This window comes from Culex pipiens, chromosome 3 (assembly GCF_016801865.2).
Source record: "Culex pipiens pallens isolate TS chromosome 3, TS_CPP_V2, whole genome shotgun sequence".
In the NCBI taxonomy this organism is placed as follows: Eukaryota; Metazoa; Arthropoda; class Insecta; order Diptera; family Culicidae; genus Culex; species Culex pipiens.
The window spans coordinates 107,456,575-107,482,824 of record NC_068939.1 but is presented as its reverse complement, the minus strand read 5'-3'; the positions used below and the strand labels follow the sequence as shown (position 1 = coordinate 107,482,824).

General features: G+C 37.4%; 1 protein-coding gene, 1 long non-coding RNA gene, 1 other non-coding gene and 1 pseudogene across 6 annotated transcripts in view; 2 read left to right on the top strand and 2 right to left on the bottom strand.

Annotated features, from left to right (window-relative positions):
- The window catches only part of LOC120421017 (protein slit), a 336,997-nt gene that overhangs the window by 129,943 nt on the left and 180,804 nt on the right, over window positions 1–26,250 (top strand). The window lies entirely within an intron of this gene.
- On the bottom strand, window positions 1,873–1,944 carry Trnaa-cgc (transfer RNA alanine (anticodon CGC)). The gene has a single exon. It is a non-coding gene; the product is annotated as a tRNA-Ala (tRNA).
- On the bottom strand, window positions 16,853–20,453 carry LOC120421064 (nedd8-activating enzyme E1 regulatory subunit-like; annotated as a pseudogene).
- Window positions 19,905–22,634, top strand: LOC128093337 (uncharacterized). Its single transcript, XR_008212421.1, has 2 exons — window positions 19,905–20,040; window positions 20,447–22,634. It is a non-coding gene; the product is annotated as an uncharacterized LOC128093337 (long non-coding RNA).

The window sequence follows — 26,250 nt, the reverse complement described above, 5'->3', positions numbered from 1 at the left end:
ATTATTGGAAATTATTTAAAAAAAAAATGAAATAAAAATTATTATTTTTCTATTTAATAGAGCAAATTACCCCACAGCAAAAGCCTCACTATAAAATCGCACACAAACTAAAATATACTCAAACCGGGACATGAGTTATGTGCATAACAATTTGGAAGCGTGCGATCGATACGTGTACTGCACAAGAATGCCAGCACTAGTCAAACTAATTTAGAGATTGCAACGCACTAAATAAACATGAAACATCCTTCCCAAACCGATGACACCTTTCAACTCGAACGGCCCAGCCGACCCCACCAATGATTAATTTATTGTGACTCGATCCAAAAACTAGTTGCAACCCCGGGATAGAGTTCGTTAAAAGGTGTTCCGACTCTTTGATCTGTTAAGCCACCCCGACTAAATGCTTCATCACGTGGTCACCGGTCAAACCGACCGACCAATTTCGTGACTCGTGACCGTGTGCTGTTCCCATGGTGGCCGCATAATCGGAACTAATCATCTCCGCGGCCGCACACAAATTGGCGCACTTTAGCGCTCGGAACACGTGTCCTGAGCGGGCTCAATCAACGACATTTCCTGGTGACCTGGTTTTTTCCCGCGCCTAATTGTGAGGTGGCGCCTCCCGTGTAGAAGTGCTGAAGGTGTTGTCGGAACGTGAGTCGCTAATTGCTAACGAGATCCTACACAATGCACAAGGAGTCGGCTCGAACACGTTGAGTCCCAGCAGTTCGGGGAGTTGTTTGAGAAGGGGCGTTTTCTTGTGATTGATACCATATAGAGGAGGTTGATTTTATGCAACTTGCTTCGTGCGAATGGGTGAATTGTTTCTTGATTAACGCTAATTACTACCGGATTGATTAGGTTGAATACGTGAAATGTTAGGTCATGCAGATGTTGGAAATCGATTTGTTGCGCAACAAGCTGCATATGTCTCGGCTGCTCTTTAAAGTTACCTTCACGCTCCTTTATTAATCATTCCAAATGTCTTCATCTCATCCCACTAGTTTCTCGAAAGTTTAGTCTAATTGAGTTTAAGCGCTCACTTTCAATTATCACCGTCCGGGGCCGTGATATAATCCTAATCTTTAATTACTATGCGCTTGTAGCGCTCAACAGCCGGCGCACTTCAACTCTTCAGAGATGCAGATAAAGTAATTAAGCAATTCTCATCTCTGCTCGGTCTGTTCATCCCTCGGGGGAACCACGTCGGGCCAGGCCTCATTGTGGCCATTTGCTCTGCATCCATATATAACCGCGGCCCCGCCAGAGTCATGGGGAAGAGGGGAGGGCACACTTCATAAAAGTGATTTCAATTTTATGCCTTACCGCCCACTTCCCCCTTTGACCACCAGCAAAACTTAAAACTCATTAATGCGCGGACATGATATCCGTCCATCTGAATCGGCCAGGGTTTGGCTGGGGCTGGAAGCCGGAGGTGATGACGGAGCCAGCCAGCCTGGAGCCCCTCACTCGCTTGGAGCACTCACGGACTGGATGAACCGCGGGGGAATTAGCATCATAAATGGGTTCACACAGTTGGAGTTCCTCTGGGTGGAGTGCGAAACAATCGTAAAAACGAGGGCCCACACGACTGAGACGACTGGTCGTCGTCGTGCGCGCCTGCAAGACATAACTATTTAATAAATTAAAGAGAAATGCGCACTTTAATAGTGGCGCACTCCAGACGCGGCAGAGCGCGGCGGTGATGATGATGATGGTTGTGGGAAAAAGTTATTATGATTGAAGCTGGTTGGTATTTGCGGTAGAATGTTGCAAAATTTAAGCTCTTTATTTTTGACATAGTTTGTTCTAACACATTCAGTCATGTTTAGTAAAATTGAGTAAAAACCAATATAAAAAAAAATCTTCTGGAGATGCCGGGGATTGAACCCGGGACTTCTCACATGCGAAGCGAGCGCTCTACCACTGAGCTACATCCCCTTGGTGACAAGTGGTGTTCCATATCGCTAGTCAATTGCGCGGTCTGTGTTCGGATCTCTCGACAGTTTTGGTTTCACGTTTTTCGTTATCTCCACTTACTCTTGTCTTGTCTTAATCCAGAGTTGATTGTTTTTGAGCGTTCGTCGTTTACTGTCATTATGAAATATGGCATTATCTCACATTGTATCATTGCCATACCGATACAACTATCTTCAAAATTTGGTTCGATGTATATTATTTAACTTTTTTTATATTTAGCGATGAAGAGTTGTATTTTTTTTGCATTTTATTTACTTGTGAATTACGATTATACAATAACTCTGCAATGTTTCCATTCTCAGCTGAAATGGATATCCCCCATTCAGAACTTCCGCTACACATGTTCAACACGAAACGTCTAAACAGCTTGCCCTGCCAATTGTGGAGTCAAATGTTTACAGAAATGGCTTCCGACTTTAGAACTTTAATTCAACCGACTTGCCGCCATGGACACGTGCCTTCCAGTGAAATCCAAACCTCTTTTTCCCACAACCGACAAATTCAAAAAGCCATTTGAAACATTGCCACACTTCCTCACCAGTGTCAGATAGTTTCAAGTGCCACCACCACCTCCACCACATTAAGACACTATTTATAATTCCGTTGCGCAACCCGCCGGAGACCTGGTCCTAACCCCCGGGACAGGCTTATTGAAAATCGGTGCCACAGAGATAGAGCCTAGCTGGCCTGGCAGCATGTCAAACAGGTTGCAAGAACCACCAAGCTGGAGTTGCGCACATGGTGAGGGATAAAAAAGAGATGTACTTGCGGTGTAAAACGACTCCACCGCGGCCCAGGCGGCACTTGTACGACTTGACACCTCCCCGCGCGCTCAGCTGTGGCAACGAGATTAAGGCAGGATTCATGCACATGGGGTGGTTGATGATACTGGCGCGCGAGCGAGAGATGGCTTATAAATCTTGCTGATTTATCTAGGTTGTTTCGTGGCGTGCGCCTGGAGAGTGGAGTGGTCTCAAATGAGGGGTAATGCTGTGAAAAGCGTAAAAAACAACAACATGTTATGGGAATGGAATTTAATGAAGGAAAAATTTAGAGCACCTGCAAGAAAATGATTTGCTGTTCTTGGTGGAGAAAGGGTTTGATTTGAAATTGAACATGAGAATCTGAATAACAGAACAATAGAACAATAGAACAACAGAACAACAGAACAACAGAACAACAGAACAACAGAACAACAGAACAACAGAACAACAGAACAACAGAACAACAGAACAACAGAACAACAGAACAACAGAACAACAGAACAACAGAACAACAGAACGACAGAATAAAAAGAACAATAGAACAAACAGAACGACAGAACAATAGAACCAATAGAACAAACAGAACAACAGATAAATTTTGAAAAAAAATGTAGTTAACGACACTTCAAGGTGAATTCAGACCCGATTTGCAATTGCTGCGTCAGGTTTTAACTCACGAGAAAAGAAAAAAATGTGGAATAAAAATGAGAGCACGTTTCTTACGCAAATATGAATAAAAGTCACCTTCAATATGCAAACAGCTATTAAATTTTTCTTCGCTCCACTGCCAAAAAATAAACCCCCCACAAACACACACACACTCGCACAATTTCCCACAAACACACGTACATTTTCCATGATTGTTTAGGAAACGATTTTCTCGTGTAACGAATAACGTTAAGCCACCGCTCCGCACCACACTACGGGGCAAGAAAAGCGATTTTCCGTTTTTCCATCCTGGCGCGCGGAGCAGTCCCCCCGGTTGAGCTTCCGCTACATGTGTTTCAATTTCCTTTCCTTTTCAATTTTCCATGTTTATGGTGCTCCGCGGAGAGGAAAGCGCTCGGTGGCGAAAAATTCACGACTTTGCGAGATGCAGCGCAGTGGCACGGAGGGAAAACAGACAGAAACATCCTTGTTTTATCTCCGTGATAGTCTCGCGGGGTTGAATGTGTGTGTGTGTAAAAAGATAGAGAGCCAAAGATAATATTCAAATAAAGTTATTATTTATTCCGCTTCTGTACGTATCTTCACTGAATGTTTCATGACAGCCACCAGAGTGGAGCAAACGACGCCAACATTTTTAAATGTTTCTCTTGGAGGGCTAGTGTGTGTTTGTGTGCGGTTGGAGCCCAGTAAATATTTCGTTTGTGTAGTGAATGTTCTTGCACGCAGTGGAATAAATATTATTTTTATTACAATTATTTTTTTTACAATTCCGAAACCTTTGAATGAAATTCCAAGTGGAACGTTCTTTTATTATGTTTTTTACTGTTTGCCGTGTCAAAAATTAACACCATTTTGAAAAGTGTAACTTATAAGCACTTATTTGAGTGCTGAAATAAAAAAATAACTGAACCTGTTTGTATTAGCTTGCCTAGATTAGAACAAAGTGTCCATGAGTGTCCATTTCTGAAAATACGTGTTTTGGAAAATTCAGAAAATAATTGGAAAATTACCTGTAAATTTGTCTAAGAAACATTCAAAATTGGACCTCTGGTTGCTAAGATGCAGCGGATAAAAGTAAAGAAAAATTATAAAAATTCAAGTTCCAAAATTCAAAACAAAAAAATAGAGTGTTACATCATTTATGTTTAAATACTTTTGCACGTCATTTAAAATTTAAATGCAATTTGATGTAAATTTGCAGCAAATAATTCGTAAAAACATGATTTTACGTGTGATTCATCAGTTTACGTCGAATCTTAAGTTTACATCAATTGTGTTTACATATGAATAATCTTTTCCGTGTCGAGTAAATTCAAATTTTTTTCTGTGCAAGCAGCAAATTATACAATGCCAATATCTCAGCAACTAATGGTCCAACTTGCAATATAGAAAAGTAACATTTGTGAAATTTTCTGATCTCCTCTATTTTTTTGAAAATTTGGAATCAAGACTAATATTTTAAAAGAATAAAAAATAATATTTTTATCAAAAAACTTTAATATTTAAATGAAAAATTTAAGTGCACTCCCTTGCGTTAAGAATCGCTTTTAGCATTTTCGGGATAGTTCAAAAATAATTTGATTGCTAGTACATTTTCTATACATAATACCGTTAAAAGTTTTTTTTTTCCGTTGATTTTTTTTCGTCGAATCTTAAATTCATTTTCCCCCCTCGAACTCTGATAAATACTATTTCAAATATCTGCATCGGCCTTATGCTAGTAATTTGATTTTTTTATTGTTCTTTTTGAGCAAAATTAGCTTTTTGAACTTTTCGAAAAAAATATTTTCAAAAGCACACGATTGAATTTTAGGGGTTAACTTCGAAAAACTGCTCAAAAATGGTCAAAATCATCATTTTTTCAAAACACTTTTTTTGTAAAATTCTGATAACTCGTGAAGAATACATACAAACTCTTATATTTATATCCCAAGTAACATTTGTTACTTGGATAAAATTCTCTTCAAAATTTCTTCAGGAGTTTGTAAGAGTACTTGAAGAGAGTTTTATCTTACCGTGGTCCAAACTGCTATGCTGTAGCTATCTTGAAGAGCTCTTGTAGAACTCCTGGAAAAAAATGTTACTTGGGATATCAACTTTTTTTGTTTTTGTCTGCTCTACAACTTTGTAGAACATTGCTGCACAAAAAAAAAAAATAACCCTGCAAAGTTGCAAAACACGTAATTTTAATACCGTCAGAGGGGGTGACATTGGGTCTGGTGGGTGAGATTGGGTCAAAGTGATTTTTTACCGGGGCAAAAAAATAAAAATATTAAAATAACAAGCCATATGTTCAACATTTACACGGAAAAGGTGTTTTAAAATGCATTTTACACTATTTCAGTTGTTTTGCAATCATTAGTTTTCAAAAAATGTAAAATTTGACGAAAACCAAAATTTTAGCGAAAAAAAACTTTTTGCGATAACAAACATCAAAAATTTTCAAAAATTCAAATGATTTTTAAATCAACCGAAACATGCTGAAAATGATTCTAAGCGCAGGGGAATGCATTCAAAATAAATTTCAATTGATTGCACTTACATTTTCCGTGAAATATTAGAGTTTTTTGAAAAAATATTTTTTTTTGCCCCCTAATTTTTCGAGCGAACTTTGAAGGGGGTGGGGGGGGGGACAAAAACTTAAAATAAAATTTGTACCAGCCTTACGAGAGGTGTATCGTTTTTTGACCCATAGTCACCCCCACTGACGGTATGCAAAATGTTATTCTAAATTACCCTTCTGGGTTATTTCAGATTCAAAAAGAACATTATATTGTGCTATAAGCTTGCTGCAAAAACTGTTATAAAATGTAACATTTTCTGTAGAAAATCCACTGTTGCAGATTTTGAGCTATATATTTCTTTTGGGTATACAAATCACTGAAAAACGTGTCTTAGTAAAAATCCAGAAAAATTAAAGGGGTCGTACCGCTCCACCGTCACAAGACATCGAAAAATGGACCTCGGGTTCGAGATCAGGGATCAAAACTACCCCTTGAAGCAAAGTTTCAAGAAAATCGAAAATAAGTCGGGGCAACTTTTTCCAATTTTATGTGAGTTGGCGAAGAATTACCCTTAACCCATTCAGGCCTGAATCTTGACCAAAAAAAATGGGAAGGAAGGCAAATTGATTTTTTAGAAAAAAAAAATATCTATATCCTGTATGCTTAGAAATTTTCTATTTTTGGGTCAATATTACTCAACAGGCCTGAAAGGCTTAAATCAAATCCATCGAGAAAGAACATTTATTTTAACATCATTTTTGAATACAATGTTTACATCTTTTAATTTCTTCCGATCTTGTGATGATCGATTCTCGTTTAATTTACGATCTATCATCTTCCAAATGCTATAAATTGTTCATCGGTATGGCTCAGTACAGAAATTGAATGAATATTGATTTGTTTTAGAGAGACAAATAAACAAATGAATGTTGGATGTCGTGATGGCTGTTACAACGTATTCCAAACTAACACGAGATATTTTACATAGCGAAGTTTGTAAAACGAAAGCGATTTTTATTTCGGTAATAGAAATGATCGGTAACTAAGTATCCAACATTGGGATAGATACCTGTCTCAATCTGCCAAAAACTTCAGTTTTGATAAAGCTTCTCAGCAAAGTTTAGAAATCAGTAAAATCATAAATACGACACTATGGAAAACTTCTCCAAGTATGCTCAACAGAGCTCCAATGTGACGCCAACACTAAAGACAAGCCAAGGGGGCAACAAACGGTGAAATAATAAAGAGATAGTGTAACGCTTGGGGCTGCTTCCTTCGTTTAGGAAGATCGTTTCGAGCTAACCCCTCGGAGAAGAGGAAAGCTCAAACAAAAATGGTCTAGCACTGAGAGGAGACTTGGCGACAGACGGCAAACCCTTCGTTGTTTGCAAATAGAGACAAAAGGCTTGTTCTGACAGCGGAGAAGTTGGTGTGGATTTTCAAAGCAAAGGGGTTATCTTGTAGAAGTTTATTTAAAAAAAATGTAATAATTTATAATCTTAATCAAGCTTTTGTAACGAGAAATATTCATGACTTCTCAAAATTATAATTTTATTCAAATGAGTACATTTTTTTTGCGATAGTCCCTTTTGCAAAACTATTCCTAAGCTGTAAGCTAAGCAGATCCTCCACGGACGGGGCAAAAGCTCCTTTGGGTCGTCGCCTGCTGCTGCTGCACCAAATGAATGAGTGAATGAATGAATGTATGAATGAACGACCGGTGGAAGCTTGCTTCTGTCGCCAGAAGCGCCACCATCAATGCAAAGGATGGGGAGGTTGGAAAAACATAAAAGGAAATGGTTCGAGGAAAGATAGTGTACATTTGGCAGATAAAAGGGGATGTTTCTCGTCGTAGTCATGAAGGAGGGAAATATATGCGCAAGACTCCAACCGGGGTGCAATATAAAGGTGTTGCTGAACCGACTGACTTTGTTTGCATCAGTGTGTGTGTGTAAGTGTGTACTTTTCGCCTGGTTTGTTTTTATCCATTTGAGAACGCGCGCACACACACTTGTGCACACATACACTCGCAGACGGTGCCACTTTTCTGTTCATTTGAGGCGGTGTGTGGCAAATTGTATGGACAGATAGGTGGCTCAAGATGTGAAGGGAGGGGGGCTCCTTCTCGGTCCGTCTGAAAGGAAAACAAGAAAATGGAATGTTAGATTGGGCACCATCAGAGGAGCTCGCAAAGAAAAACGCAAGCTGTGTGTCGTAATGATCCTTTGCGTATAAAGCTGGAGCCGGGCGAGACTGCTGCCTGCATGCATAAGCTATTAACACCACTTATCGGCTTTTGCCCTTTTTGAAACGTCCTGGCGCGGTTGATTTCGCCTGTTTTTTTTTGTTTTGCTCTCTCCCCGAATGGCCGTTGTTTATGTGAGTCACGTGGCACATTCGTTTGCTGAATCGAGCGACTAATGAAGTCGTTAGAAGTGTCAGGAAAAAAACAATCATGATCATTTATGCAAGTCGGAATGGCAAAAAAAGTTGAAGTGATTTTGTTGTTTGCTTTGTGTAAACTGTGACACTTTTCATTCGAGGCATTTGCATTTAAATTGCATTGTAAGATAAGCTGCTGGTTGAGACTTTTGAGGGCGAAATTATAAATCGTTTTTTTTTTTGAAAAATGTTTTCAACCAATTGTAATAGATATCGAAACCGAAAATTTCGAACAAAAATTAAAGAATTTGGAATTTTGTGGCTACAAACTTCAAATCTATTTGCAAAATCAATTTTTTTTGCAAAAATTTGAATTTGAAATCTATATTTTCACATAAAAACAATGATTTTCATTCTTGATTATGATGATGAGTTTGGATAATATGAAAAAAAAATTTAACTCTTCAAATCTAAAAAATCATAATATCAAGTATAATTTTGATGAATATTTGTTTATTTCCCGATACACATAAAAAGGTGAATATTTTGAAGATTTTTAATTACATGATTGTACAACATTATTTATGAATGATAGAAATAATGTCTAATTCCTTAAAGTTGGTAAACTTTCTCTTAAGATTAATAGAAATACCATTGAGTATTTTCATATAAAAAATATATATTCCTGGTTTTGTGTTTTTCGATACGTCTACAGGTCCCATAGGTCATATTTTCATACCATTATGTTTAGTAAAGTACTTCAAAAGTTATGCTAAAAAAACTAAAGTTCGCAAGATTGTAAAAAGGGTGGTTTTTGTAAGAAAGGCCATCATACTATACATTAGAAAGGTATTTGAAAGTCTTTTCCAACGCGTTTAAAACGTTGAAGATCTGACAACCCTTTCAAAAATTATAAGCACTTAAGTGTAATTTATGCACTTTTTGGAGGCGGATCTCATGATATTTTGATGAAAACGTTGTCCGGATCTATCATGCGACCGATCTTTGGATAGGTAATTAAAAGTCCTTTTCAACGAGCACAAATTGGATTGCAGATCTGACTACCCATCATAAGTTGTAAGTACATAAGTGCCCTGCAATATGTAGATCTGACTCAATCTAGTTGTATGAATAATGAGTCAAATTGATAAAACACTGAAAAACACCGCCTTTTTGTGTCTATTTTGGATAGCACCCTTTAAATTTGAGGAAGGCACCAACCACCTAAGGGTGGATTAAGTAACTTTTTTATATGAAAAGAAAAGCTTATAAATTAAAAATACAAGATAAAATTTTAGACAGGTTTCATTTTTGAAAATTTTGCATACACAATTTTTTCGAATAGTTATCCCTATTTTAGTCAAATCGGGAAGACAGTCTGAATAAGGGCAGAAGATTCTATTGCATTCAATTTGGCAGTCGATGTACTAATTTTGTTGTCTATTCATGTCTCAACCGAAATCAATCAATTTTATCTAAATCAAATTGTCTTGATTCGCTCCAAATGCCGGTGTCTAAGAAAAAGGAACATCATAAAAAATGTTTTAAATTTCAAAAACAAATATGCAAAAATATAAAAGCCAATCTTGACAAAATATCAAAAATTACAAAGAAAATACCGTCAGTGGGGGTGAGATTGGGTCAAAGTGATTTTTTACGGATTTTACCATTTCTCAGGTTCTTTTCAATGAAAATGAATTCTGTTGAAAGGGTTGTGTAGGGGACATCTTAAGATGACTTCGCTGAAAAAATCTCGTTCCTAGAACAAATCCTGTTATTTTGGCAGCTGTCTAAAGTTGGGGTACGTTTTTGGCCAAAAATGACCTCTCGAAAAATCATTTTTCTAATATTTTTGTTAGAATTGCTCGAAAAGAACCCAAATGTTTGAAAATCTCCACTTCAAACATTGTTGCGTGTCAATACGATTCCCTCGAACAAGAAACACTGTTGGATGACTTGTTTTTACCATATCGTTGCATTTGAGCATCATTTTAGTTTCATTTGACCCAATGTCACCCCCTCTAAGGGGTGAGATAGGGTCAATTTTCAAACAATTGGCATTTAAGGTAGTGTTCATCAAAATCCAAAATGTGTAACGTCAACTAGGATGAATCGGGACTACAGCTTGAATAGGGACAGCACGTTTAAGAGCACTTAAAAGCTTTAAATTTGGAAATGAATCCACACATTTTGTTACTCTGATTCTGGTCTAGCCGAAACCACTCAAAAATATCAAAATATTAGGCTGCAACATTGCTAAAGTTGCGGTCCCAATCCGCCCCGTGTGTCCCGATTCAACCCATCTGACGGTATTCTGTTTTCAATTTTGGGAAAACCGGGACAAAATTTGAAAATTCCCGGGACACGGGAATTTCTAGTTTAGGAAAATTCTCGGGAATTCTGTCCCGTAAAATTGGTATTTCAAATCCAAGATGGAGATCAAGTTGGTTGCAATGAATATTGAGAAAATGCATTTGGTAATGTAGCAGGCAATCAACTACTCAAAAAACTAAAATAGGGTCCTTGAACTCGAATTTGACGATAAAAGTAAGAAAATATGGGAACAATTATCCATGATTCGATTCAGATAATCCTACAATCGTTTCGGATAATTTAAATTTCGGATAGTTAAGGCTTTGGGTAATCGAGTCTAGATAGTAGCTAATGTTCAATAAATTATTATAATGAAGTTTTTAAATCAAAGATAAGCTAATTGAAATCTGTCTTAATCATTAAGATTGTGTTTTCAATTCTTCAATCTTCTTAAACAGTTATGTATAATTTTGATCGCAAATAAAATTATATCTCGATTTTAAAGCCAGTTCTTTCAAACCCTATTCAAAAATATTGAACAAAATTAGTGTTATTAATCCAGAATATTATTTGAAAACACCACAAATACCTCTGCCAAGAAACATAAAAGTTATCTTCGAGACAAAAACCAACTGAAAAGACTCACGGAAACCCAACAAATTTTCCGAATAAAACACATGTCACCATCGGTTGGCGGCTGCGAAAAAGTAGCAGCACACACACACCGCGAACCATTTCCGGAAGAAAAAGCTTTTCCCATTTTTCAGCCCTTTGTCTCGCGTAAGCACACACAATAACAATTAAACCACATCGCTCTCTCATTCGCATTGTCAGACAAAACCATTTACAAATTACATGGCTCCACTGCTGTTGTGTTGCGATTATGGGATGTGCCTTTTTTTGTTTTTGGTTGAGAGTGCTTTCAGTGTTGTCATCTGCTTTTTGGCTCAATTCATGTAGAATGGTTTGGTGGAATTTTGCTTCATATTTTTCCCCCCAACATCGCTGCACAGATGTTTCAAATGTTGTCCGTGGAAGGATTTACGAGGAATTATTGTTTGTACGAGGGTTTTTGCGGTGATTTAATGCTAGAAACAATTATTTGCTCAGAGATTTCGCTGTTTTGCTTGAATCAATATTTTGTCAACTCGATTATTAACTTTTCTTCTTTTTTCTTTTTCAGGTAAGTTTCCATCACCGCAGTTGTGCACTTCAACCGATCAAGTATTTCTTGCTGAAAAAAGAATCATACTCTTCAGGGAATTCCGAAAAAAACCGTTGTATCCTTTTATCGTAAAATTTAACACAATTAGGAAACCCTTCTAGCCGTTTCGAATAAAAGTTTGATTTGCTTCACGCTCGCGTTGTCCCACCGCTTTTTGCCCCTCTTTTTCTCTGTCAGGATGCAACAAACCGGAAAGAGCCATCAAACTCCGTCGAAAGCACCACCCACCCACTCCACCCGCACACGTATATGGGACGGCGGAAAATGGAAAAAGTTGGTTATGCTAATTATGTTATGTATACAACTGGGAATAAACCTTTTCCTTGTTGCAGAGAGAAAGAGAGCACGTGGAAAACTTTCGAGGCAAAACAAGCTACTCTATACCGGTTGTTGGCACAGTATATAAAGTGTTTGCGTACACCCAGAACTTGAATTCCTTTGGATTATAACACTTTTTCCTAGTAATTGTATGTTAAATCAGTTGGTAAAGCTTTGTTAGGGTATGCTAAAGTCTTGGGTTCAATTCAAAATTATTATTTTTTAACTATCGAACTCAACTTTGAGTGCACTTTCGATCTCTTGCACAATCAAGAATTTCTCGGAATCCTGAAGTGTTGACGGAAAAAGGCAGCATACTTTTTTCCCACCAGTTTAAATAGGGTTTTCCATTCATTTTTTTTCTATTCAGCCGGCCCCATTTTGCTCATTGAAAACCCATGAAGTCCTAAAAAAAATGTAAAACATAACATCGCCTCAAAGGTCGTCGTTTTCCAGTGCATGTGGCGAGCCATAAAATGCCTAATTTTGTTTATTATGGCAGCACCTTTGGCCGAAACTTTTTCGTTCTTTTCTTCACTTCCGGAAGTTTTGCTTTTTTTGTCGAGGGAGAGTTGGTGGTGCAAAAGTTTTCCACCCCCAAGGGGTTTCCAATGATTTACATACGTAAATTTGCTGTCGAAAGAGAGTTCATACATGAACTCCCCGGAGGGGGGTTGGCCCCATTGTGTGTCGCAGAAAAGATGAAGTTTGGTTTGGACTGTATTGTGCAAGCTATTTTCCCTCCCGGGAGCTGAACCTAAACAGTTTTTGCCCTCCCCCCGAACTCATCAATGGAGAGGGCAGTTTTTTTTCTTTTCTCTGTGTCGTGTTTTGGTTAGGTCGGACCGGCAAAAACTTTGAAACATTTGTCGAGTTTGGGGTTCGGAATATATTCTATGGCGATTGTCACACATTGGAGTTCCTGGTGGTGAATGGGAAATGTTTTTTTTTCGGATGAAAAGGGCTTTATCGTGGGATTTTTTCATTTGTAATGTTATTACCGATAAACAGTACGTTAAACGAGTTTTAAAATCCTTTCAAAAATATACACAAAACGTGTTGAAACAAATAGCGAAATTAAGACGTTTCAAATATTATAATATTTAGAAAATTTAGTTGTGATTTTAAAAGAATTGAAATTTTTTTTTTTTCAAGAGGTTGTAAAAATTTACAAAAATTCTAAATCGGATAAATAGTTTTAAAGATATCATCGATTGAAAATTGAAGGCCGAACGAGAAAATTTAAATTCTTTGCAATGCCATTTCTCAGAAACCAAATGTTGAGTATAATTATTTGACAGCCTTTCAAAAATTTTAAGAATTAGCAGGTTAGATCAATTAATTACTTCAATTCAAAAAATAATAATCAAACAATCAATCATGTATTTTTTTTAAATTGATATCATAATTAAAAAAATATTCATACTAATATTTTTTCAAAAAATAAGTGCCTTGAGTCTGGCCGAAGAAAAAGTAAAAGTCAAATGATAATTCATGGTCCATTTTTTTATATAATTGATGAAATGATGGCAATATTCACTACAAACGATTCAAATTACATTTATTATAAATGACCGGTTAAATTTAGCAAAACTGTTCCAGCTAGCAATTGAAATGTTCAAATTTTAGATTAATTACTTTTCTGTTTAACCCTCTACAACCCAACCCCGTCTTAAGACGGGTTTCGATTTAAAAAATCACAAAAAAATCCATTTTTCAACCAATTTATGATCTTTAAAACGCATTGGAAAGAAGAACTCTTAAAATTTTAGAAATTTCATGGGATGGAAGTTTTACTTGTTTTATGTGGCTTTGCCAATGTTTTCAAAAAGGTCACTTTTTTGGGGTTCAAATTTGGCGGTGTTTTTTTATTAAAATTTCCTTTGTTTTAAGTAAAAAGAAGTATGCAGTAATTTTTCAAGTGTTGCAGACTATGTCTCTACGCATTTTTCACAATTGAAAAAGGGGCTGTAAAAACATGAAAAAATTAGAAAGGCAAAATGTAATGATAGGAGGTGGTAGAATAGGCCAAATACTACCAAAAACAAACATAAACTAAACAAGATAAATGCAAACTAAAATACTAAAAATAAAACAAGAGAAGTAAAGTTTTTCGTAGAACAAAAGTTGCTCAAAATGACCTCCTAAAAACGGGAAAAATGAAAAAAATTGGGCAGTAGAGGGTTGAATAAATAAATCATTTTTAACTTATATTTATTATTCCTAAAATTCCAAATCATTTAATTCTGAAAAATCGTAAAAAGTTGAATCTATTTAAATAAATGTCTACATAGCCAGATAAAAAAAAACATGGAGCTTAAAGGAATTTCCAGTTATTAAGAGTTGGCTAAATACGACAACACCTAATACAATCAAGTTTTTTTCTTTGCAATGATTTTTAACATTAAAAAATTAATAATAATAATCATATTATTAATAATTACTCGAATTTTATGAATTATGCAGGCGTCCATGTGTAACGTAAATCCACCAGCTTTTTTGACGCATTAGTCTGGCTTGTTACAAGTTCGCAAAAGCCCTTGTCGACGATGCGAAAAGTGATATTTGACAACGTTGTGAAATGATGCACTTTTCGCAACTCAATGGAACATCGCCATAAATTAAATTGTTGAATTGATCATAATAGCACTTTTTCCAGTGCTGAAAAGTCTTGTATCATGAACGTATAATTTCTAACGTTATTTTGAAAAGTCGTATTCAAATGTGTTTCAGCAGAAGTGCAAAACATATTGTGCGCAATCCGTTCAAAAGAGCATTTTTACTAATTTTTAACTGAATTTTTCAAATTTTTGAGGCAAGATGTTTCATAAATTCTTGAACACTATTGCTGTTTTGCTACTATCAAAAATTTTAATAATTATTTTTCCATTTCTTTTACGATAAGTTGTCTCAAAATTCCCACATTTTTTAAAAGCCTGAAGGGCCAAATTCGATTAAAAATGCATAAATTATCGTAGTCTGCAGTAAAAAATGTTTAACGGTAATGAAGAAAATAACAGAAAAAAATGTAAATTTATGAATATTTTCGAATTAAAAATTGTTTTCAGTGTGTGTAGCGTAGATAAAAACTTGTTGCTTAATTTCCACATTGAGCTCTTATTTTAACGACAGTTTTGACTTCTCCATCGTTTTTATTTTGGCATTTTTTGTAAATGTTTTCCTTTAACATGTTTTGATGGTATCAGCAGTTCCTCCAAATTTGAGCTTGATCAGAAAAAGTTGATTTGGCGAGCTGATACGTTTGAGGTGGAATGACCCAAATGATGGATGAAATTTTAAATTGGCCTCCATTTATGCTAGAAAACCAAAAGTTTTGATCGAACATTTACACTTACATACAACGACAGTTTAAATCTCTTTCAAATTATCTTTATTTTTCAATCTTTTTTTAAACTTTCCATTTTCCAGAACGAGAAAGTTGAAATAACAACGCCTCTTACCCACCCTGTTATTCTTTCCAAATTTTCTCCCACGAAATCGTTGAAATTCAATAAGCCGATTTAGCGCTTTTCAGCTGCTTGTTTTGCGTAAAAGAAAACAACTTCCGCAAAAACAAGCCCCAGCGTGTATTGATAGCACCATCACCAGCCAAGAATCACGACCATCGTCGAGACATTCAAATTCAATTAGGAGGCAAATCAAGACGAAATACCGAGGACCTTGTTCCGAGTTGTCTGTTGGAATTCCGCGCGCGCGAAATTCTTTCGCAAAACTTTCGCAAGGTCTTAGCGCGGGAAACTTTCCGGTTACGCCGCCCTTATGTCGCGGCGCTAACAAGCTTATTGAGCGCAGAAAAACTTACTCTTAAGTAGCTCCAACTTTCGTCACCGTCACCAGCTTTTAATTTGCCATCTTTTATTCAACAGTTAATTATCACTCTGTCATCGTAGAGAGCGGCTTATCACTCCGAACTCTGTTTCATTAAATATTGAACCGAGTCGTCGAATGTCGCAGGGCAGAGACGACAAAAGCTGTTTGTTCTACGAGCGACGCTTGTCAACAGTATTTGAACCGTTGGCGCCCCTGTCTAAACACGTGTTCTGGCGCTCTGAACCTGGATGCTCTCGGTGACAACACAATGGGTTTCCTTACGGGCATCTTCAGGGGTGGGAGCACCGTTTCCATTACAAGTCAACCGCGAACTCTTGATGAAAACTTTGCGTGCGCTCCTGGCTCCAACAACCCCCGTCAAATTGAAGACAACTGCTTCGGGAAATTCTCTTGTTCCTTGGAGTGGGTGGGGGGACGAACTCTGTGTTTGTCGATCGTGATGTTTTGTTAATTCCCGACTCTCTCTCTTTACATACCGAATCATTATAAACTTCATGAAATATGGATTGGATTGGCCTTCGTCGAGTTCGGTGATGTTTGCCATCTTGTTATGTTACGCTTGAAGAGGGTGGAAATTCCAGGACTTGACTCGGCGAAATCACTGGCGCTCGGCTCGTAGGATTTGTGGCTCGCCCCAACGAATTGGATTCTGACGGAGGGCAAGAGGGGAGTCGGGAATTGGTTTGTGTGTGTTTGCAGAAGTTGGTTTGTTCGGTGGATACCACACTGAAATGCGCGAGTTCAAGCCCTAGCGATACCCGGGCAGACGGTAATAACAAAATTCATGTCATTTCAATAACAGATTTTGTTAAAATAACAGAAACTGTTATTGAATATTCTTATAAATAAATTTTTGAAGAAAAAATAATAACAGTTTCTGTTATTTTAACAAACAATGTTATTGGGATGATATTCAATTGGAGATGTGGAATAAGATAATAATAACAGTTTAAGTTATGTTTTTTCATTTAACTCTATGATAACAGGAAATGTTATTGGTTTGATATTCCATTGAAAATGTGAAATAAGATGATAATAACAGTTTAAGTTATGTTTCTCCATTATATTGTATAATAACAGAAACTGTTATTGGTTTGATATTCCATTGGGAATGAGGAATAAGACGATAATAACAGTTTAAGTTATGTTTTTCATGCCCGAGGTCGCATCCCGGGCGGAAAGTGAGTTTGAACTAACTGTGAACTAACAACTTTTGACACCGATTCCACTGATTCTTAATTTTTTTTTGCCCAGGCCCCACCTACCATACATGAATGATTTTGGATTTGAATTTTTAATTTCCGACACTAAGCCTCGCATGTTCCTTGGCTTGAAAAATATCATTTAGTATTGAGTTTGAAATTTCGAATAAAATTTTACTAAAAAACGAAAATAAAAGTGTTATTATGTATTAGAATGAGTTTAAGTTTTATCATTAAACATTTCGATTTTTAGCAATAATTATTGTCTTATCCCTTGATGTTTCGGAAACTACAAAAAAAGGAAACAGTTGAAAAAACGCAGAAATCTCCACGCCACCGTAACTGCAAACCTCGTGCGCCAGATCGTCACTGATCGGCGTGCTGATGATCTACTCGCTGACCATTTTGGCCGTCAGTCCCTTGATGTGTAACGCGTCCACCTCGACTTTGCACTCGTCCGGCAGGTAGCTCTGGAACTTGTCCACGACACGCAACGTCACGTAGTGGACTAAGCGAGTTGGGCGATTCGAGGCCGGTCGAGATCTCGGCTCATTGTCAATTTTGGTCCCGAGGGCGTTGGCAATGTTGGCTGCTTCGCGGCAAAACAGTCGGGCGTTCTTCTCGGTGAGGAGGTCGTTGGGTATGTTGAGTTCTTTCAAGAAATGGTGAGCGCGGACGATCTCGGAGTCGTGCGCGGCTTGCGAACGGTACACGTTTTGCAGACCTTGTCCAGTAGGCCACCTGGGAGGGGCAGAAGGCCGGCGTCTCGTTTTGACAAAGTCGCGGAGAGCGCGAGCGAGGATCCGGATGACGTTGTTCTCCTTGTTTACGTTGCTCCAACAGTTGTCCGCGAGATTTTATCTGATTGCGGAATGTGGTTTGCTCCCGCCGAAGCTCGAGTGGTTTTCCTTGTCGGCACTCTTCTTGGACTAATTCAAGTCTCGCAGTTCGGACTTATCTTAGTAATTGGCCGAATAGCGACCTTTGTGCGCGATGACCCACTCCTCCAGAAACTTGTACATCACCACAACACTGGGTACCTTCGGCGTGATAGCCGTTTCGGCTATGTGCTTGCGAAGTACCTCGAACGGATGATCCAGTCGAACGACTCCGTAGAAACCCACCGAGCTGCAAACCAGCAGTGGATGTTCATGGCCTAGGAGCAGATTGGACATCCACACGAGGGTCCGCTCGCTGACGGCCGTGCCCACGATCACGTCAAAGCTCTTGGAGAACTCCGGCTGGCCGTCGATCAGCTGGTCCACAGCTTCGTCCACGTACTCTCCGTTCCCGTCCGGGTTAAGCTCTTGCAGCCGCTGCATACAACTGCGCTCCCGGAACTGCCCGATCGATTCCGTGTCCAGGAAGAAGTTACATCAAGTTACGAGACCACTATATGCCGAGCAGCACCACACCCTTAAGGATCTCCGTACCAGATCTGGGCGTTTCCCAGCAGCGTTTGGCCGTGTTCGCAACACAAGCTGGATGAGGAAAAAATCGTAATAAATCCGACGATCTTGAAGAATGTTTGTAAGCGCTTACCGAATCTGCTGTTCGTACTTTCGACTCTTGTCCGACACTTCTGGAGTCTTGGGTTCCAACGGAGACATGGTCGCAACAGAAATAACACTGAAGAATCGTAAACTGTAAGCTGGATCGCAAAAACCAAAAGTTTTTTTTTCCAACAGCTGTTCCTGATTTGTTTTGGCGATTTTTTCTTGTCGACAGAATAGGGTTGCCAGTTTAACCTTCTGCTGTGAGACTGTTGGTTTGCAAATAAAAGTGAAGAAGTTGAGTTCTGCGCCATCACTTTTGCGGGTTTGGCCACGGTAGGGATTACAGACTCAAATAAATTACAAATCCAGAATCCTGCAAGAATGGACCTAACATTTCTGCTAGAATGCTGTTAAAATATCCAGTTCTGTTGGAACTCTGCTAGAATCCTGCAAGAATGCCGTGACTGGGTGATAATGCAATCGACTTGCATGCAACATTGCATCTAAACATCGACTTAATCGATACAATTCACCGGTCGACATAACGGCTAAACCCCCTCCAGCCCCTCCAGAAGATCTGTCAAAACCATCAAAACAGCTGTGTTTTGGCTGTCGCGATCTCGCGCTATGCCAGCGTCATTCAAAAATTGCGTATCACTTAAAATTCAATTAGTAAATGAAAAATAAATCGTAGATAAAACTCGCTTAAATACTACATGGAATTTAAAAACACAAAAAGGTGGGAAGAATGTAAATGGACCAATGTGGGTTTGTAAACAACTAGTAAACATTAAGAGACATTTCTGGAGCAACTTTTGAAAGGGCGGTACGACATTATTCTTACGGCCTTTGATTACACGCGTTTAAATGAGACGAAAGGCCGTAAGAGCAATGTCGTACCGCCCCTTTCAAATGTTGCTACAGATTTAATGATTATTTTATTAGCATGTGTAATGAGTCAAAATATAGGCCGAACCGAGATCAAAACATTTTGTCAAATCCACCAATGTAAACATTGAATTTATTTCTAGCAAAACACTACTTTTATAATTTTGAAAGCAACTTTTTGCTCATACGTTGTTTGTGGACGCCCCACCGTGAAACGTCAAAGCGGCTATGCGATGCGTGATTTCGTTTTGTGTAGCGCGCTGCTAACGCGACTAGTTTATATTTATTTTGAGGGCCGGTAAATCCTTGATTTCCGTGTCATTTCCGTCCCGTGGCACAGTGAACAGCTGTTTGGCGGCCAGTAATTGTGTGTTTTTGTTTTGCGGCTTGTGATGCAGCAGGAGGAAAAAATATTCTCCAATATCCCTGGTGCTTATCGAAAAGGTAAGTTACTTTTCAAGAATACTTATGATTTGTTCTCCGAGTGACTAGAATGTTTGTTTACCTTACGAAACATCCCGTCTGAAGCATGAACCAAAAACATTTAATCAACAAGAAACCCACTCTAATTTGTAAACAAAGCGTGTATCCTGCTCAGCGAATGTTTTCATTATGAGAGATTATGAGTTTATCGATCGGCGAGTTTGTTAACGAGGACATAATTCAGCGATTTTCTTATTGATTACATTTTCTTGGTTCATGTTTCAAACGGGATGTATCAAAAGGTAAACAAACCTTCTAAAGGTCGTCAGGGGATGTTTGCATTATGAGTTAGCAGGATATACTATTTGTTTACAAACTCGCTTTGGTACTTTCACATTGTTTTGCTTAACGGGAAACTTTTTTATAGGTTTCGCGATATCCACGCAAAGCTTTCCCGAGGATATCTTCGACTATGGACCTGTTCAATACGTCCATCAGGACGACGAAGACGGCCGTGAACATAATATTATCGTCGTTGAATCGCAAGAATGATTTGAGCAAAAGGAGGCGCTGCCAATTAGATAAGTATTTTTTGCGTTTTTTCAATTTAATTTGCAATGTTTATAACAAATAGCTCAAGTGAGAAAGAAAAAACACGCTTGCACCTCTCTTTCCTTTACATACATTCTCCTCCTCCTCCTGCTCCTCCGTTTCTCTCTCTGCCTCTTATGAGAAATAAACTATTTTTGGAAAACTACGATTAAGCACCTTATCACTTCTAAAAAATCTCACTATCGGAAAAGTTTTTCTCTATATATCAACAAAAAAATAAAGTTGTTACAAGTTTCTTTCAAGAGTTTGGCAAAATATTGTGTGTAGATAGTGAGAATTCTAGCAGAACATAGTAATAGAGCCGAAGCCGAAGTGTAAACAAAGAGTCTAACCTGCTCTTTCCTAATGTAAACGTCAACTGACGTGAGCAGGATTGACTCTTTGTTTACACGTCGGTTTCGGTACTATTATAATGTTTTGCTTGAATTGTCTAATTAGTTGGAATTGAAAAGAAAATAAACCATAATAGACACATTCCCCCCACATTTTACTGCGACAGTGCGACATCTTCAAATTGCGTTTTGAGAATTGATACTTTGTGATTTTTTTCTATCTTTTTTCACAGGACTGAATATTGTTATCAAATCTGGGATGACATGTTGGAGATGAACCTTATAACGGTAACGTTTTGGAATTTCTGAGTTTTTTTTAAAAGTCCTATAAACAAACCTATGAAATACAATAGCTTGAAGGACCTTTAAAAACTCTAGATTTGTAACATCGCACATCGCATATTTAACAGTTTTCTTTTTTTTAGATGGATCAGCTACAAATAGGAATTTTAATGCAGTACCTAACCTGTTGGATGGATATGTGGCAAATGGGCAGTATTCATGATTGCTGAGAGTCGCAGGACTCTCGCCCTTTGCTATTAGTAAGTATCCAGCAAAGCAAAGTGTATAGCATGCATTTGATACTGTCAACTCCCATTCGGCTGTGTTCTCGTCGCTGTCATGTTGTAAACTGGAGCCGAGGGGGGTCCTGTTGTGAATTCTAGTTGGAGGTGGTCCGAAGATCATTGAAGAAGGTAGAATTCGCCATCACCCAAGACACGAAGGCACGAAGGATAGACCATGTCTTGGGGGGTGAAAGGATGATAGGATTTAGTGATAATACCACAATTTTAATATTTGTCTTTCTCTCTTATTTCAGACAAAATGTCTGGTCCGAATCCAAGGTGTTGCAGAAATCTTCCACTATACAGAAGGGGTCTTCCTTCTATCATTTCCTGTATTTTGAAAAAAGGTGGTGCCCCGAATGTGGACATATAGCTTATCACATTTACTCCATACGGTGTGAACGTGACATGCTGTATGTTTGCAATTGGTGCATTGGCTATTTTCAAAACAAGATAGATGTTTACTATTCTTTTAAGATACAATTTAGTAAAATCTAAAATCTATCCATCTATTTATTTTGCTATTGCTATAACTTGTCCCTTACCTCACAAACTTTAACTACTCTATTCTTCAAACTTGGAATCGCAATACATTATTGTAGAAATGTAACTGCTGAAAAAAATTGGTAAGAAATTTGGGCATAACTGTTATTAATATGATTAAAGGTACGTTCAATCTGTTTTATTATATATATTAACTATTCTAGTTTGCTTGTCTTGTCCCATATTTCACAACTTCAGTTGTTTTCTTGTAAACTTCTCGTTACAAGTTGGTATTTCTGTCTAGTTGCAAAATAAGGTTTCTTTATTCTTTCTTTCTGTGTTAGTCTGTTCCAATGTTCGATTTTATTTTACATTGTACTTATCCCATTTTTTCTCTTTTTCTCTTTCATGTACCTTGCGAGCATACGATGACCGAAAAAGTCATTGTATCAGCCAACACACGTGTATTTTTCACAAAGCCGCGAAACAGAACAAGTATTTTTATAAGTGCGTGAATAACAATCGGTCGTTGAAGCTCAAAAAATGTGAGAACAATATCGCGCCGTGGTTCAGTGATAATAAGGCGAAGAAATTAGACGAAGATTCCGCATGAAGAATATAGCGGAAATTATGTGTTAATTGCACAATGAGTGAAGGTTTGAAGTTGACACTATCAAAAGGGAATGGTAAGATGCAATAGTAATATTGCTAGGTTTGATAGTGTCAAAAGGTAAGATTAAGGAATAAGGATTATATGAAACTATATTGTCATAATTATTGTATTCACTGAAATATCTATCCGCTTTCTACCCCCAATGTGTCCTGCACTGGGGGTGCCTGGGGTAACTTCGAGTTGACCTGGGCCGCCCGAGGAATTATGTCGTAGGTGGTTCGTGTACTTCTCACTCACCTCTCCTCGCGGCAAGGTTTTCCGTAGGTCTACACTCGAACATGCAACATGGGACAGCATGAATCTTCAGCTGAAGCCGGACGAATGTATTCCGAAATTACAGAATTACAGAATTACAGTACCTAACCTGTTGGATGGATATCCGCGTGTTTTGGCTTTTCTCACAAGTGTCCATTTATGCGTCTGTCGAAGGAATATGAATATGATTAGCCAGGTATGTCAGAAAAAAATATTATTTTTAAGTGAACTTATCACTCTTTTCTATTGGTAAAATCATCTTAACTTGTCTATATTATAAATGGGAAATTTAAAATTCAAGATGTAAAAAAAAGTCTCAAAATATGTTAAAACGAAACTTTTACAATTAAATTTAAAAATAGATTTGCTTTAATTTTGATTAAAAAAAATTATCATTAATTCAATTTTAAAATAAAATTTAGAAATTTTTGAGCAAACTTCTTTCCTATTTCTTAGAATTCCTTTTTCCATCTATTCATTATACAGCTTCAACTTAAATTTGTTTACTGTGCTCTGATAATAAGCAAAAATGGTACATAATAATTAAAATCATTTATAAATCTTCTTTTGATATAACATTTGCCCGAAATATTATCGAGAGCTGTAAAAAAGGTGGGGCAGGGTTTTTAATGGGTCGATGAGCATTAAAAAAGAATAAAATTATTTTTGGGATCAAAAGCTAGCTTTCCATTTGATAAAATAATAACACTTTTTGTTATGCAATCAATCCATACCAATAACAGTTTTTGTTATTTGGGTGCTCCCCATCCATTGCTCAGAATAACTAACCTTGTTATTCTATTGTTCTGGATTCTATGTTATTAATATGTTATTGCAATAACAGAGCAATAACAATTTGAGTTATTTTTCGAACAAATCTTTGTTATGGAAATTTGTTATTTTAACAACTAATCCGATCATCCCAATAACGGTTTTTGATCTTCTCACAATATCAAAAACTGACCTTCCCAAGTTATTTCCGTCTGCTCGGGTAGCGTATCTCTCGCGATGTCAATTATTTTGAGATTAATTAGCTCTTCAGGGATGCGGAAATTTATGATTGCAACGAAGCGTTTCCTGGGGAGCTGCGGCGACGGAACAGTGACGTACGCAAAGGGAGGGCTATGTGCTAAGATTTTGCTAAATAACTGGATTTCCTCTAGATTTCTAGAGATTATATATTTTTGATTTGTCTGAAATATAGAACTTTTTTGAACCAAACTTCATATTACCCCACTTGGCACGCCACTGTCCGCGCTGTCGCCGCGCCGACCCCCAGAACGATGAGATGATTTATCCGGCAGCTGAGAGTGATTGCTGTGGGAATTGGGCCTGGCTACGAGCCTTCCGAATGTGGAGCAACGCGGACTTTTGACTCATTGGTGATGCGATGCTGCAGCAGTACCTTGCCGGCTTGGCAAAAACATTGTTGAATGTTTGGAGCATTCTACAGCCCCCCGTCAACACAAAACTCCAGCGATGGTAACCCTGGGTGATGAAACTTGACTTTGGTTTTGCTGGTTGAAGTTCTCCAAAGTTGTGTTGCACAAAGTTTGTTCAAGTGCTGAAACAACATGATTCCCACGAAGGGGACTCACCCCGCTTGATCAGTTTTTCGACCAAATAATCGTTCCAACTTCGAATAGGGCAATTCTAATCAATAACAACGCAATATTCATAACGACTTAAGTAATTACTCCGATCGAATGCCCCGGGGAGTCAATTTGTTCGCTCACAAGAGCAATCTCGTGCGACGTGGAGCTACGACAAGTGCTGACGACAATCGTTCCGACGTTGATGCTGTACTCTCTGCAGCAAATTATATATTGTCCGGACTCGATGAAGCATCCTAATGTGTGTTAAGCATTCATTAAAACAAACATTCGCATTATACCCACACATCAACAAGGGGGAAGGGGGAACTATGGCGAACGATTCAGGCAGCATACGGCACCGTATAGTGGACATTATTGTGCACCGGGTTGGACCGGGTCGGAATTCATCCCCCAGGGGGATTCGCAACTACGGCTACATTCGTTGGTACGTATACGCAAGAATACGATGCAACCGTAATCAACAGCAATATCCTTAATCGGTGGCCGGCCAGACGGCGCACTCCAGCCCCAGAGTACGGAGAGCTCCATGAGCCATGGGAGCAAATATTCATCAATCACACTCTGTCTTTCGTACGGGGGGTACGGAGTGAATGAACTGCTTTCGATCAAGGGATGGCCAGAAATCTCAATAAATAATGTTGTGGTTTTCATAGTTTTTCGTATTGATCGGGTTCTAAGAACATTTGATAAATCGGATTAACAAAAACTTAATGAACTAAAATAAAAACTTATCATCCCTATTGCAGGTCAAAGGATGTTCAGTAAACGATTTCCAATCGGAATGTTGTGCACTACTCTCTTTTCCTTCCAGTCTACCAACCGGAAGAGAATAAACTTTCACAACGTACATTGAGGAAGAATGCAAATCTGAACGTTAAATAATTGGTATGGAAGTACATTTTGTTTGCGAACGAAGGTAGATTTCGAATTTAAAAAAAATGTTTCAATCTTCTTGTTGGCTTGAAGATTAAAACATTCTTAAAATTTTCAACATTTCTTCAAATCTTCAAATCTTCAAATCTTTAAGTCTTCAAATCTTCAAATCTTCAAATCTTCAAATCTTCAAATCTTCAAATCTTCAAATCTTCAAATCTTCAAATCTTCAAATCTTCAAATCTTCAAATCTTCAAATCTTCAAATCTTCAAATCTTCAAATCTTCAAATCTTCAAATCTTCAAATCTTCAAATCTTTAAATCTTTAAATCTTTAAATCTTTAAATCTTTAAATCTTTAAATCTTTAAATCTTTAAATCTTTAAATCTTTAAATCTTTAAATCTTTAAATCTTCAAATCTTTAAATCTTTAAATCTTTAAATCTTTAAATCTTTAAATCTTTAAATCTTTAAATCTTTAAATCTTTAAATCTTTAAATCTTTAAATCTTTAAATCTTTAAATCTTTAAATCTTTAAATCTTTAAATCTTTAAATCTTTAAATCTTTAAATCTTTAAATCTTTAAATCTTTAAATCCTTAAATCTTTAAATCTTTAAATCTTTAAATCTTTAAATCTTTAAATCTTTAAATCTTTAAATCTTTAAATCTTTAAATCTTTAAATCTTTAAATCTTTAAATCTTTAAATCTTTAAATCTTTAAATCTTTAAATCTTTAAATCTTTAAATCTTTAAATCTTTAAATCTTTAAATCTTTAAATCTTTAAATCTTTAAATCTTTAAATCTTTAAATCTTTAAATCT